This window comes from Hibiscus syriacus, unplaced genomic scaffold (genome assembly GCF_006381635.1).
Source record: "Hibiscus syriacus cultivar Baekdansim isolate YM2019G1 unplaced genomic scaffold, ASM638163v2 tig00110963_pilon, whole genome shotgun sequence".
Taxonomy (NCBI): Eukaryota; Viridiplantae; Streptophyta; class Magnoliopsida; order Malvales; family Malvaceae; genus Hibiscus; species Hibiscus syriacus.
Genome location: NW_024062936.1, coordinates 798,628 through 814,168, shown reverse-complemented (window position 1 = coordinate 814,168; position 15,541 = coordinate 798,628). Strand labels below are relative to the sequence as shown.

Below are 15,541 nucleotides of genomic sequence, written 5' to 3'. Positions count from 1 at the left end.
TCCTATATATATTTTCTTCTTTATGTTGATGATATGCTGATAGCTTCTAGGAGTCGAACAGAAATTGCGAAACTAAAGACTCAATTGAACAGGGAGTTTGAGATGAAGGATCTTGGTGAAGTGAAGAAGATTCTAGGCATGGAGATATCAAGGGATAAGAAATTGGGAGGCTTTGTTTGTCTCAGAAATAATATCTATAACACCCCCAACCCGTATCCGACCCAGATTCGAGTCTGAGGTGTCACATCAACTTTTAAACCTTTACTTGTTCAAAATAATGAAAAATCCCTGTTAAGAAAACTTCATATTATTTCAAAATAAAAGTTTAAACACTTATTAGAGCATATACAATTCAAATCGCGTATATTACATGCCAACTACATCTAAAAGAATAAAATACATATCAAACATTTCTTTTTTGATCTGAACTTTGTAAGGAAGATGATGACCTGTCTTGCTCCTCTCAGCTTCTATATTCACTTTCTATAACCTGCGTGTGAAAAACTCACACGCTAAGTCGATGACTTAGTGAGGCATAAAACATATAATAGAACTCTAATGCGTGATCATGCATGAACAATTTCTACTAACATATTATATACAAGCATAATTAAGTTCGAATTTGTAAAGTTTATTGCAAAGACTTTAATTAATTGATGATTTAGGGCGTTGTGGGGGTGTTAATCCTTCCTCACACGTAACCGACTCCCGAACTCATTTTTGGTAACGCAGACCACAATTTTTTGTTTAATTAAAATTAATTTTTATTTAAAATGACAAAGCATTTTTGGGTGCCCAATCACACCCTAATCAAAGATTGGTGGCGACTCTTTGAACCGTATTTTTCGATCGTAAAGGAAATCCAAAATTTTTCGAAACGAGAGGTCTTTAAATCACATTTGTTTTTAAATTAAAAAGAGATAATTAAGAATTAATGTGATTTTTAAAATCTCACTTTCTCACCTTTTAAAAAAAATCGTTTCGACAAAATGATTAGTCAAATATTTTGATACTGAAGACCATGATCAATGTGTTTTGCACAGAAAACAATAAAGTTCCAATATTGCCACCATTAATTATAATTAACATGCACAAAGACCAATGAAGCATCCATGCATAGCCATGATCATCATGAAGAATTATAACAAGTATACTTACCGGCCGTCATCGTCCACATTTGATCTATTCTATACGTGGCCGCATAGTGGAACTTGAGCCAATTTATATAATATCATGTTTTACTAAGCCATATATAAGAAATTAAGCGAAATTACAGAATTTTCCTGAGAAAACTAATTAATTTCCATTTTTTTGTCTTTAAATGGGGATTCTAGACAGCAAAGGATCTTCAACACAGAATCCATATGATTCCTTGTTGAGATACAATCTAGAAATGGTCCCAAAAAACTTGTTTAATTTCATAGTGCATAGTAGATAGTATCACTATTATTGATACTTATAAACCTAATCATAATCATGCAGGAATCTATTCTTAGCATCACATAAATTTATGATCCTCTTGAGTTTAGTTGGATTCAAACGACAAAGAAATATACTTCACTTTCAAGTATAATTATCTATATAATAAATATCTGCGTACATTATTATTAATGTTGGGAGAATAGAGAACCAAATACAAATTACAACAAACTTTTAGGTTGGTGCATTCACTTGAAATTAGCCATGTGCACCAAACGAAGCATCTTTCTGTATTTGATTCAGACCATAGGCTTAATCACTTTAAATAGAAGGTAAAGATAAATATAATATTAGACGTCTTGAAAAACCCTAGCTGGTTATTAAAAAAAAGATTTGTGTCTTATTGACAGGGTTACTATAACTGAAGATCTGGACAATGTCCTTCAGTTGGGATTACTGTAACTAGAACATACTGATTTTTCTTCTTTTTTTGCACATGCTTCTCTCTCGGGCCAACAGATAACACCTTGAATAAATTGAAATTAATTAATTGTTTTTTATATAGAAAAATATCATAAGTGAAATAAGAAAACGATAGAGTTTGAATCCTTTTTGGAGTCTTCTTTAAACCAGATGTAGCCTTTTCACTTATTCCATGATATTAATTAATATTGGCGCTTTCCTTTTTTCTTAATTATCAAACTGGTTTTGATTTTGATTATTTCTTCTTTTGGTGGAAATTCCATTGCATTCTTTTCACTTTAAACACAAACAATTGCTAATAATATGATTAACAATAATAAAAAGCAGTTAGCCTTCCAAAGATGGCTCAGTGGTTTTCCTATTGGGATTGGGGTTAGATTTTTAACGACATATGGTTTAAAATATGGCGAGCATATATTAAACATAAAAGATCCCAATCATGATTACACTTGGAACATTATCAACTTGAGAATTCGTCAAATTTCGATTCAGTATATAAATATACAAAATTTAATGTGAAATGTTTCTTATCAACCGAGCATATGTTCCCCTAGGGTTAGACAAGACAATAAGATTCATGGAAGGGCCCTACTCCAGAGCACTGTATTAGTCTCCTGTCTTTGAAAGACTAATCATGGTTACTGGTTTGGTTAGACAACATAACCTACATCATAATTAATATATACATATATGCCTCACTCACCAATGAAACTTTATGATAGAGTTGGAGAGGGTTAACTTAAAATTTTAAAAATTAAGAGGTTTTTAAAATTTTCAATGAGTTTAGTTTACATTCTTCTAAAAAATTAGGGTCTAACTACTTTTTTTTTTTTTGAAATTTAAGAGTCTTAATGAGAATTTTTAAATATTATGGAAGCGGTTTAACAAAAAAAATTAATCTGAATTTCTAAAAGTTTTGGAGGGACCAAATTAAATGTTTTTAAAATTTAAGGATCTAAATTATAACTAACACAAACTGCCTAGAGAAAACCCCTTTTAATAAAGAACTTTTTGTTTTGGAGTTATTGCACCTTTATAAATACACTTAGAAAGACCATGTAATAAGCAATATGTCCCTCTTGTTCAAAAGGGCATCAAATTAAATTACCTCTATGATCAGGAAACTTTTTCAGTATTGTATCTGGGGCCTTCATTCCTTTCTTGTACTGTTTAGTTTCATAAGATTTCTGCAATGATCAGAATATAGAATAGCTTTAGCACTAGAAGATGGATGCCAAATCATTTATATAGTTCATTTGTGAGAATTAGCTCGAGTACAGTAACAGATAAAAACCAATTACAAAAAAACGTTCGAAAAGAAAAGAGAGACAATATGTGTCGAGAGTCTATTTAAGGTAAAAAGGAGTGAAATTCAACTGTCAAAATTCTACTTTTCACTTTTTTTCTTTAAAAAGATAAAAGAAAAGAATGGAGGACACCCAGTGACGAGCGGAAAGCATTAAACTGTTGCCATTCTACATGTAATACCTACAAGTTCTACTTCTAACAATATAAATCTTAATTTTAACTTTGAAGTAAACAATACATGAGAACCGGCTTTGTCAATTTATCAAATCTTAAAAAGTAGATTGCTTTGCAAATATCACTATAGATGTCTTGAAAGAGATGTGCAACAAAGCCAAAAACAATAACTTCCAGTTAGGAACCAATGAAGTTTCAAATCTAAAAAAAGTGAACGTGCAAGAAAATTTACTAAAAATAGCAAGAGTCATGAATTATTACCAAAGTGAAGAGCAAAGTGTACCCTTCCTTTTACAAAGAATAAGAAGAAGAAGAATACGCAGAATTCAACTTCATTAACAGTTTCCTTTCAGCAAAATGAAACTCACTTACCTAAATTAAGCATAGCCTCCAAAAGCTAAATAGGAGGGGGAAAAGAACTTAACATATACAAAAAAATTGCCCAAGCACAAAAATTTTGCAAATTCATGCTAGTGTCAATTTCAACTTCGCAGCGAATTGAACTCGAATCAACACAACCCAAGATTGGATTTCAACTTCACAACGAAGGATATCCAACTTAAAGTAAATTCAATGAAGCATATTGGATTTCAACTTCACAACAAAGGATATCCAACTCAAAGCCGATTTGGTGAAACACAAGATTGTATTTCAACTTCACAACGAAGTATATCCAATTCAAAGCTCAACTTCACAGCGAAGGAGCGTCAGTCAACAAACAACTTTCCAGTTTCATTCAGAGTTAATTTCAACTTCACAGCGGAGGATATTGGACTCGAAACAACGTGACTTACACAAGATTGGATTTCAACTTCAAAACGAAGGATATCCAATTCAAAGCTCAACTTCATGACGAAGAAACCACCTACGATTTCAACTTCACGAAGAAGGATATCGTGCCCAATGGATCGACTTAGTGTCACAACAAACATTGTAATCCATCGACCAGATCTCCTCATCACGTAAGAGTTGTGTCACCCTTAGATAACCAAACGTCCTCATCACGTATGAACCGTGTTATCATACCTAACGATGGCATGTCGTCCTCATCATGTAGGAACCGTGTCATCCCTCGACCAGACCTCCTCATCTCGTAGGAGTCATGTCAACCTTAGATAACCAGTTGTCCTCATCACGTAGGAACCGTGTTATCATCCTTAATGATGGTCTGCCGTTCTCATCATGTAGGAACATTGTCATCCACCGACGAGATCTCCTCATCACGTAGGAGTCGTGTCATCCTTTAGATAACTAATAGTCCTCATCACGTAGGAACTGTGCGACCCTTAGACGACCATAACTCTTCATCACGTATGAGCAGCGTCGTCCTCCAAATCAAACACTATCAAGTCTAAAAAATGGACTGGACAAAAACTGGTTGTCTTTTTCGTCTTTTCCCTATTCTTGTTAACACAAGAATGTGCAAAGAGGGGCAGTTGTAGACACCCGTTTTTGAACGGGCTTAAAAAATATTTTATTATTGTTATTATAATAGTATTATTATTATTATTACTATTATTATTATTATTATTATATTATATTATTATATATATATTACACTTTGTAGGCCCTTGTTGAAGCCCAAATCAACCAATGGCCAGATTACAATCCAGTTACAAGCCCACCATAATATAAGTCAATCCAGAGGCCTAAACGTGAAGCCCAACAAGCTCAACCCGAGACCATGTTCAAGTTGGATCTGACCCGACCCGTAGAGGACCTGAACCGGCCCAGTATGATGACCCATCTGAAATTAGGGTTTTTAAAACCCTAAACTAAAGAGCCAACAAGCCACCGCTCCAGCCGAACGCCATGATCGAGCTGATACATCAACTGCTCAAGCACCGTCATCATCAACTTGCACCAAACGATCAATCTGCCAAAAACAAAAAGAGAAAAGCATTTTAAATCTCATAAAATACGGGATTTTACCTACTCCAAATTATCCAACAATAATGAAATCATCACATGCAACCATAAAGAGAGATTCGATGAGAAGGGAATCGAACAAACACCGGAAAAGAAAAAAAAAGAGGAGAAAACTTACCGAATATCTTGCTCATCGGAGGAAAACCAAAAGGTCGCTTGAGCCATATTTCCAAAGGTATAAAAACCTAGATCTACGGTCTTAGGGTTATTTTCGGGTGAAACTACGTTGGGTTTTAGTTAAAGGGGAATGAGATGAATCAATTGGGGTAATTTAGTCTCGTCGGTCATCGTGCACCGCTGTAGGCGCCATCGGCGGTGGCCGATTTTATCTTCTCCGGTGAGAGTGGAGAGAATATTCTCTTTATCGTCCACATAAAACGTCGTCGTTTTACCCTATCTCCACCGTATTTTTGAGACTTTAGGGGTAAATGTCAATATAGATCCCTTGTTGTTATAATTTGTCTATTTTGGTCATGCAATGAAATGGGATATTATCATGTTTAATCCTTTTATTTTGCATACGTTTTATTTTTAGTCAGTTGGTTATTATAATATTATTTATTTGGGCTTATTTACATATTCGGTCCTTACCAGATATTATTTCTTCTGCTTTAACTATAATATTTTATGTGTGTTATTTTGGTCACTATAAGTTAAATATTTTTAATTATTTCGATTTTTATCATGTAATTTTAAAAATTTATATTTTAGCCCTAAATATTATTTAGATGTTATTTACATTTATGGTGCTTGTATTATTTAACATTTTATTTGGGCTTTGGTTTATTCTATAATTAATGTTTAGCCTTATTAGTTTATGTTAATGCCATTTTAGTCCCTTAAGTTTTTATTTTTTTCTATTTTAGTCCTTTAACTTTCTATTTTTGCTATTTTGATCCTTAAAGTTTTTGTTTTTCTCTATTTTGGTCTTTATAAATTTAAATACTTATTTCTGCTATTTTTATTTAGGTTTGTAATATTTATTTGTTTTTATTTCAGTCCTTTGAATTTCTTCCTTTAAGTTATTAATTTGAAGCAAACTAATCAATATTCAATAAATTGATCATATTTTAACTTGATATTTGATTCAATATTTCTACTATTACGACAACGTATAAGCGACACAGTACCAATTTTGGGCGTTGTGGGGGTGCTAATCATTCCCCACGCGTAATCGACTCCGAATCCTTTTAAATTGAATCTTTGGTAAACGCAGATCAACTTTTGTCTTAAAAAATGTTTTTTTTTTTAAAATTGTTTTTAAAATACATTTTTAGGTATTCGGCTTACATAATCCAAAGGTCAATGGCGACTCTATTCAATTTAATTCAAAATCACCGAATTTTCCAAATTAAAGTCGTAACTGTTTTTAAAACAATAAATAATTGTTCCACCTAAAAATATTATGACTAGTTCATTTGTGAGAATTAGCTAGAGTACAGTGACAGATAAAAACCAATTACAAAAAAGCGTTCGAAAAGAAAAGAGAGACAAAATGTGTCGAGAGTCTATTTAAGGTAAAAAGGAGTGAACTTCAACTGTCAAAATTCTACTTTTCGCTTTTTTTTCTTTAAAAAGAAAAAAGAAAAGAATGGAGGACACCCAGTGACATGCGGAAAACATTAAACTGTTGCCATTCTATATGTAATACCAACAAGTTCAACTTCTAACAATATAAATCTTAAATTTTAACTTTGAAGTAAACAATACATGAGAATCGGCTTTGTCAATTTATCAAATCTTAAAAAAGTAGATTGCTTTGCAAATATCACTATAGATGTCTTGAAAGAGATGTGCATCAAAGCCAAAACAATACCTTCCAGTTAGGAACCAATAAAGTTCAAATCTTAAAAAAAGTTAACGTGCAAGAAAATTTACTAAAATAGCAAGAGTCATGAATTATTACCAAAGTGAAGAGCAAAGTGTACCCTTCCTTTTACAAAGAAGAAGAAGAAGAAGACGACGACGCAGAATTCAACTTCATTAACAGTTTCCTTTCAGCAAAATGAAACTCATTGACCTAAATTAAGCATAGCCTCCAAAAGCTAAACAGGAGGAAAAAAAAGAACTTAACATACACAAAAAATTGCCCAAGCACAAAAACCTAATCGACAAACACGCATTTCGAGTGAAAATTTCAATGTCGCATTCCATATCCACCAATAATCTGAGCAAACAAACAGAGCAGCATCCAGCCAGGGATTGCAAGAAAAGAACAAAAGGATAAAAAGAACGATCACAAAGACACAAATTTTTTATATAAAACAATACGGGTATAAATACCATGTGGAAGTACGTGGATACCAATTGAAATATATTGGAGTAAGATATAGAATCGAAGTCTTACGACGATGAGCTTGAAGAGGTTAGCTTCTTTCAAAGGCAACGACGCTCCCATTGTTTTCTCAGCGGAAGAAAATTAGAAAGTTCAAGACGAGAAATTACGGTTTAAAGAGAATTGAATGGATTCAAAGACAACGATAGTGATAGTTCGAAGTCTGCAAGATAGAAACAGAATGGTCGTCTTCAACCCTACTGTAAACAAGAAACTAAAGCAACGTAAAATCTCCCCTCTCGCAAAGTCTATTTTGTAATTTCGACTACAATTAAAATAAATACATTTTGGTCCATTAGTCTCTAAACTATGTAAAGGTTCTGTATTTAATCCAATTAATCTAATATTAATTTTTGTTATTAGTGCTTGTATTATGAGTAATTTATAGATTTGATTCATATTCTTTGATGTAATTATTTTAAGTCCTTAAATTATTTAAGTTTGAATTAAAAAATTTAAAATTTAAAACGTTCAGTGACTACCAAATGAATAAACTAAAAGTATAAAAATTACGTTTTTCTTTTCTTTTGGTTCTAATTAGTTGTCATTTTTTTGTTCGACTTTAACTTTGCATTATATTTATACCGTGTTGATGGATGACAACATTTTGCTAAATTGCAAGCGTCAAAGAAATGCGGTAAATTGAGGATAGTAACCATGCGGTCAAATTATTTAGTCTAATAGGCAGTTTAAAGTTTATTTTAGGATGTTCGGTATTTATTACGGTAAAGAGCAAATCTGTTATGCGGAGGTGACGAGTTTAAAAAAGCTATTCAAATTTGTTTCAAAAAATATATAACTTTTTTATTAGAATTTATAACGTCCGGATAAAAAAAATCAATAAAAATATTTTTTATTGCATCAGGATTATTGAACTAATTTTACCCAGAAATACCAATAACAATACGTGGGATTTGAGGTGGGGGGATCGCTCCATTTTTAGTTTCATTATATTTGTGTTATAGTTATATTCATTCAATTTCAGTGGTTCACAAATACAAAATGTAATCTTTTGTATCAAATATATTAAATTTATGTTGTTAATTTTACTGCCAAGATCATATGGATGTGACATTTCTAAAAATATCCAATGAAAAATATTGGTTTAACCACGTGAGATATTGATAATTTTAAATTATTTATGCATGATGTATATAAAGGAGTTCACCATTTGAAAGATTGCAAAGCTGAATATTGTGTGTGCAACCAAAAGGCAATATTGCATTTCCTGACATGAAAAAGGCATAGCTAAGAAATTGCAAGACAGATTGAGGAGTGATAGAAAAATACTAAGAATTGAAATCCAATTAAAGAATGAGGATTGGTGTACCCAAAATGAACACACTAGACTGCTATTTGCTTCCCATACACCTAGAACCTCGACAAACCTCTTGCCTTCAGATAATTTATTTCTTCCTTCCATCCCTCCACATTTGATTGGCATTTTCAAGCAGAGAACCCCCGTTGCAAATGATATTTATTTTTCTAAATTATTTCGTATTTTGATTGATTTTTGTAATTAAATTAAACCCAATGTTTCAATTCAGTTAAAGATCAAATTTATCAGTCTACATCCCCGTTACACAGGTTTGATTATCACCGAAAACATTCTTATTTACTTTATTTTTTTTATTTTCACTGTATCATTGGAGGATTAAATTTATTTAGTTATCCATAATTGACAATGTATTGTTCAATGGTCAAAACAGAACACTGTTCAATGGTTCAAATAGAATACACTACATCCAGAGCAGTTTAACAATTAAGCTAAGCCATTCAACTATGTATTACCTCGATCCCACAAGAATGCAAAACATGTCTTAAGCCACCAACATTTTGTTACTCATCTTCCTGCCTACCATCGCATCAGTTTTAATCTTAAACACTGTTTACTTATCTCCCTGTTCGAACTTTGTTCTTAATTCAGTTTCACCCTCTTCAACAAAAAGATGAACCAGGGATCTAATCAAGTCAGGCCATCCATAGACAAAGATGAGACCGAAATCAAGAAAGATCTTTCAACTTAACTTGAAAACACTTGTCACCAAATGCACTGATAAAATTAAGGAATCCATCGGGCAAGAGCAGAATCCAACCCTGCAATATCTCTATAACTAGCCAGCCTCCAAATAAAAAAGAAAAAGAAAAAGAAAAAAACTCAAACATTGATGATGTACTTCTCAACTCAGCCCATCAACCAGACAAGAATGCTTCCACCAAAGAGAGAGAATGACACCACCTGTGCAAATAAAAATAAACAAATGAAGTTCATCAAGCAAACAGCCGATGCACAATAATTCTTGTTCACACGTTTATAAAGCCCGCCTAAACTTCTCACAAGCTTCATTAGAAATTCAAGCCACAAGAAAAACCTGCAAGAAACCATAACAGCAGTTTCATAACTTTTTCAGAGCAAGCCAGAGAGAGAAAAATATCATTTTCTCTAAGCATAATCCATACCGCACATTTAAACAACGGAATGCTACCCGTCAGGCCACAATAATATTCTTAAAACTGTCAGAACAAAATTGGAAGAAAGAGAGAAAGAATGAACAAGGACACCTCCAATTAATGGGAGATGCACATAATAAAATGATTCAGAACTCGTTTATGAACTAATGCCAAGGAAAAAAAAAACTTCAAAACTGCCAAAATGCAACAGGGACATGTTAAATCAGTGAAATAGTCTCTCAAGAGCCAGAAGTGACGAGAGATCTTCAATCTCTTATTGGGGGAAAAGGAGGGAGGGGGACGCAGACATGTAAAGTGCATAATTATTTATGCTTTTCTTGGACATCAAACAACTGCCTAAGGACTAATAATTAATAATTTTCTTCTAATAGAACAGAACTAATGAATTACAGATCCCAATCAGATTAATCAGAGCATTAACTAGGGATGGAACATGAATTACGTACACTATTCCAGAACAAGTTGCAGCCCAAAGTGTTCCAGGTCAAAATCTGGAGATCACAAAGGACCAGGAAGAAAGGCCTGTACCACCAAGTAATTCACAAATAAGAATTCCAAACATCCACAGAGATGATAAGAACTTCTTTGAAAAATTTTGACCTTCATCAGTTTTTATTGGGACGAGCTCCATCATAAGTAAATCACTTGCTAAAGCTCATTTCCGAATATCTGCATGGCAATGAATGACAAAACAATTCAAGAGGCGTACATATAACAGATGATAGAAACAGAGTGAAAAAAATTTCCACCCATCCACAGAAAGACCATAAGATTTTCAACTTGCCTGCGAGGCTGCTTATTTGGGTTATTTTGCCGTTGCCCAAATTCATCACTCGCAAGCTCTGCATAGGAAAGTTGTTTAACTACCAAAATATAAGAAACGGGAAAGGTCTATTCAGAAATCTCAGATAAAGACAAGATAATGGCTTACTAGTTTGCTGGGAAGGCTTCCATTCATTATTTGTTTTGTTAGACACATTTTCTCTGCTGCAAAGTGTAATAAAATATTATTAAGCAATCAGCAAGAAAAGATAACACCAACTTTTAACTTGTAAATGGCATAAAACATAACCAGTTACACTTCTGTAATATTAGAATCCATTTACTCCCATCCCCCTCACACACTTAAGGTAAGGTAAATTATGAAACATCTATCTTTAAGGGTGCAAGACTATGACCATCAAACAATCTACTGATAAAAACATTGCAAACTGCATCAATGCGCCATTATGGAAATAAATTAACATGAACATGAAAACTAATAAATCCACTTTTAGAACATCTTTCAACACTTAATTTCCGACTTAAAGTAATCTACGTGAAAAGAAAAATATTTCTATCTCCCATTTAAACCAACCATACAATCATCCTCCATAAGACCTCCCATGTCACACCAAACATATTGGTCAGGATCCAATAAAATGAAGACATAGCTAATATTGAATGAACAGAAAAATGGATATATAGCTAACACATTCAGCTGAAGTTAATTATGTTTTAATCCTGATTGGAGGGGTTTCAAGCAAAACCATTCCAACCAAATGTTAACCTTCAAACCTGACAGCAGAGGCAAATATTTAATGCTTCCAGTTAAAATATTAATTAGAAGTTAATATTTCCTTCCAAGTCAGGAAAGCAGACAGAAAATAACAGAAACCAATGCTGTTAAAAACAAGCAGGTTGAGGTGACCAAAAACCACGCTACCAACCTTGAGGATCCAGTCAAAGATATCTGTCCCGATGGACGAGCATGATAAGACCCATCAACTGCAATATAAGGTGGACAATATGTTGCCCCTAAAGCTCCAGCAGCACCCGTCAATACTGGCAGCCTAAACATGAACATGAAAATCCTTAATATGCTTTTGGCTCTGACAGATAAATTAATCAGATTACAATAATTGAGGACATGTGATAGAGGGAATTAGCATTGCATTGGTAGTCAAATCATTGTCCACGCTCTAAGCAATTATTGCATTACTCTTTCCTTACAGTCAATCTGTTGCAAATGGAGACTAGCCATGAAAATATCATCTACAAACTATGGGAATCCTATAAGCTGACTGCCTGACTCATAACTAATCCTTATTTTGCATAATGGAGAGATAACTAAAAACCATGGGGGGACTAACCAAGATCATCCTCATTTCTCAATAGAAAACAGATGCAGTTGACAGGGGAAATAATCCACAGGGAAAGAATCATTATACCATGTCATTTCAGAATTTCCCCTACCAAGTTGCGGCTGGGCAACATATCCAGGAAATGTCATGCCAACAGCAGGAACACCAAGGCCTCCAGGACGCTGGCCTCCAAATTGCATAACTGCATGTCAATAATTCATGGGGAAAATCATTAAAAAAAATTGAGCTTATAGAGGGTTTAATACCAACCAAGAATTAGGAAATAATAGAAATATTGAACAGAAAATATAGAATAATAGAACTGAATCTAAGCAACTCTTTATATAAAAGCTATTCCCCAACTTTCCATAGTATTTTGAACACAAATAACTCAAATAAGATCCAACCTCTAGCCAAAGCCAACCCAGGAACAAAGCATATCCCAATGAAAAGCTACACCCCAGGAATCAAAACTACATTTGATGTCTTCCCTATACTCAGATGGAAACTATATCTAATATCTCCTAAAACATTTAATCCATGCAAAACTTCACACAAAAATGGGTCCAAGTATTTAGTGTGCACAGTGCCAGATAAGGCAATTTTCTCCTTCTACATTTTAATTAGTAGATATTGTTACCTAATAAATTATTAAAGAGCTATAAATATAAAAGCTTTACCAGGCAGAAAGGCAGGAAAGTTTTGATCACCCTGGTTGACAGCAATACTCCCAGTAGCTCCCATAATCTGAGCTCCACCATAAAGAAAAGAGCCCCTTCCAGCTCCTTGAGCACTTCCTTTTCCCTTGCTCACCAATGCATCCTTGGATTTACTTGCTTCTGACGATTCAACCTCTCCAGATTCATAGGAACCGCCTGACATGGCTTTTTTTGGAGGAGAGGAAGCTTGAGACCCAACAATACCAGGATGCTGGCCCAACTGCTGAGCAGCTGCTTGTACAGAAGAAAGTGTCCTGCCTTGAACAGAACTTCTCTGAACAGAATTCACCTGCGTTGGCGGAGAAAATTTGTTTACTTGGTTCTGATGAGGAGCTGGCTGATAGGCCTTCTGTCCAGGGATAGCTACACCTATCCCTTGTACCCGGGAGTGAGAGGGTTGACCAGTATTACCTAACTGTACATTGGTTAAAGGCTTCACATAAGCTGACATGCTGGAATCATCTATATTAAGCTTGGCCATGCTGAGAGAATCAAGTACATTCTTCCCTTGTAATGAATTGGACTGCGAAACAGAAATATTCTCATTTGTCACAGAAGGGTGAAGTTTCCTGCTTGTGCTTCCGGCTTGCATGTCCTTCTTTTGAGTCAAAGTAATGTCTTTGTTGGAAGACTCCGATGGATAGAAGGGGGGAGAAGCAGAACTCAAGCTTGATTCAACAATATGTTTCCTAGCAGGAACTGAAGCAGTGTCTGCATTTGTTTCAGGTATGAAAGCTCTACTTGAATTGGCTTGTGACGTTCTCTCATGAGGAATCCCAGAACTAAAACAGTTTACTTCAATGTCATGCAAACTTAATAATGGTAAGAAGAGAGAAAAATTAAGGAAAAAATGCACATATGAATGCTTACAGTTTGTTTTGTGTTGGAGGTGACTGATTGTTCTTTCTCATATTAGGTTCATACCTCCTAGGTCCTCTCCCCCTTACAGCCTTAGAAGCATGGTTCTGATTATTGCTTTTCCCAGATGCTTTGGGCCTACTTCCTCTAGGGTAACCACTATCTGGATCCCTATTTTTGCTCCGAGTTCGATATCTACCTCGAGAAGATCTTCCGCCCTGAATGTGGAAGAAAAAAATATATCAGTAGGGAAAGAAAAAAGATCAAATGATAATAATACAGAAAATAAAAAACTTATCATTCAAGTTGAATATGTACAAAACCTTTAGGTCTTCATAATGCTTTTCTTGCAAATTCATCTCCTTAAATTATCATGTCCCCATTTCCTATCATCTTTGGATTCCCACAATTTCCTTCCACCATGTGTTCGCCTAAAACAGAAAAATCAGGTTGATATACAACTTAGAAACATTTATAAAAGCTTCAATGGAAAAGGCAGGGCAAGGTAATGGCAACGCAAATAACAGTGTAAAGAAAGAAAAAAAAAACAAAGTAAAATACTGAAGATTAAACCCATAAAAATATTAAATCAATACCAGAAATCAAGCACCGGAAACAAAGTCATTGGATTTTTAGTTCAACAGTCTCATTAATAAGGTCAACAGTTGAACTATATGGATAAATCATTGCAAAATATGCACAAGATAATAAACAATCCGAGTCTTTACTCATACATATCAATGAAATATGGGTATAAATAAAGATTTGGAACATAAAAACCTATCGTTACCAAAATTTCATGTGGTTGTCATAGCATTGCCAGTATGGATGAAGAGTATTTGAACATTAGAAGTAAATTTTATAGATAGTTATTATTAGTTAAGATGGCAATTTAGACCCAGAAAGGCTAAAGATTAAATTTTGAATACCTATGACTACCGCCAACATTGTCTCGGAATCTATCATCGTGCATATAAAATGCCCCAGCAGTTGGCACTGCAAATGGCTCATTTTCCTTCTTTTCTTCTTCACCTTCTTCTCCTACAGGATTATTATCATTATTGTTAATCTGCACTCCCTCATCCACATTCCGATTCCCATCAACCACCCCCGCTTCCGTTACATCTTCTCTGTTCCTCTCCACATTCCCTTGCAACTCTCCTTTCCTTACTTCGTCTACCTCCTCTTCATCGAATTCCTCATCCTCTTCATCATACACTTCGTCGTCGTCGTCGTCTAAGTCCAATTCTTCTTCGTCGTCGTCATAATCTGCACCACCGCCATGATCATCTGATTCATCGGAATGAATCACAGCCCTCCAATTCACCCTTGCCTCAGTGTTCTTAGCCTCTTCCCTTTCATCTTCCTCATCGTCACTCGCCGCCTCTCTCTTCCGCATCGCCAGTGACCACTTCGCCTCCTCTGGATCACTCTCGTACTCCACCTCTTCTTCTCCCGTTGTAGCCATCAGGTCCTCGCCAACCAAAACTAACTCGGATAAAACTTGGATAATAAAGAAAACACACTTTGTAACGAAGCAAAGAACAAATTCAAAACCAATACCCCAAACGTCAAATATAAACCAATAACCAAGGAGCCTTGAAATTGAAGGGAAAATTAGATTATATCTTCCAAAGAATGGATCTGGGTGGAAGCGTTATTCAGGAAAACCCTAGACTTTACAGATTAAAAGAGTTTGAGCAAAACTAAAACTCAATGGT

The 15,541-nt window shown here is 34.4% G+C and overlaps 1 pseudogene; it reads right to left on the bottom strand.

Annotated features, from left to right (window-relative positions):
- Window positions 1-9,444: 9,444 nt before the first annotated feature.
- LOC120148596 lies at window positions 9,445-15,541 on the bottom strand (annotated as a pseudogene).